Here is a 1,148-nt window from a genome sequence, read left to right on the forward strand (position 1 = left end):
TGAAGCAGGAAAAATATTTTTTTGGTTTATATTCTACAAGCAATGAAAACATTTGTATAAATGTAAAAACAAAGTAACTAAATAGGAGAAAGGTATAACTCCATTTGCTTAGTTTTAACAATTCTGCTAAAATAGGCTGGTTGTGAAGCCAGTAGTAAATACATTCTGGAAATAACATTTTTTCCATAAAGATCTTCCTTTGTGAAGAAAGTTGAAGAAATAAAACATCGTTTTAGGAGGGCAACAACTGGAATGCAGTACTAAGTAAATCAGAAGCAAGCAATACTAATGACAAAACTAATTCAGCACACTGACCTTTAAATGCAATATCAGGGATACAACTTCGTCTGCAGCCACCCGCCAGAGACAAGGGTCATCAGAGTCCTAAAGGAAAAAGTATCTTAAGGGAATGTGCTCTACTTATAAAAAGATACTGTTACAATCTGATTCCCAGTGCAACACATTACTCATATGTGCAGCGATACTACCTTTATCAGACTATCACTTACTTTACTGTGCATATGTCCTCTAATTTATAACTTCCCATATGGTCTAGCGGTTAGGATTCCTGGTTTTCACCCAGGCGGCCCGGGTTCAACTCCCGGTATGGGAAAGAGCATTTTATGTGTCTTAAGGTTGTAAGAAAATCCTTCTTAGTCATGCAACTTATAAATGGGAGGGGGGGTCTAAATCATATTGTTGAGCAAACTATTTAGCGAATACCTATTCGTCGAACTCTATTTGTCGAAAGCTCTATCTATTGAATGATCGTTTTAGCAAATTATTTCCCTGGGGAAAAAACAATGGGCCATCAGTGGGAATTTGCCCTTTTCCTCACTGTAGTGCAATCTCTGTGTTGGTATATTTAGTTAGGGAGGTGTGGGGGCATTGCCTAATTGGGTTTTAAATTTTGTTATTTTTATGACAATCGGTGGTTGGGATACTGGTTATTTTCCCTGGGAAAATTATGCTTAAAACATCTTTTGATGGGTAAAGCTTTTGATAGTGTTCAATGAATAGGTATTCAGTAAACAGCTCGTTTGATGTGATATATACCCATTAAGGGTATAACATCTAGATGCAGGGAAGTCGTCATGCCATTGTACTCAGCCATCATCAGACCTGTCATTGGTTATGATACTCCTTTC

At 37.2% G+C, this 1,148-nt stretch overlaps 1 non-coding gene across 1 annotated transcript; it reads left to right on the plus strand.

Annotated features, from left to right (window-relative positions):
• The first annotated feature begins 541 nt into the window (after nucleotides 1-541).
• Nucleotides 542-613, plus strand: TRNAE-UUC. The gene has a single exon. It is a non-coding gene; the product is annotated as a tRNA-Glu (tRNA).
• Nucleotides 614-1,148: the final 535 nt, after the last annotated feature.

This window comes from Protopterus annectens, chromosome 8.part0 (genome assembly GCF_019279795.1).
Source record: "Protopterus annectens isolate FY-2018-M chromosome 8.part0, PAN1.0, whole genome shotgun sequence".
NCBI classification, from domain to species: Eukaryota; Metazoa; Chordata; order Ceratodontiformes; family Protopteridae; genus Protopterus; species Protopterus annectens.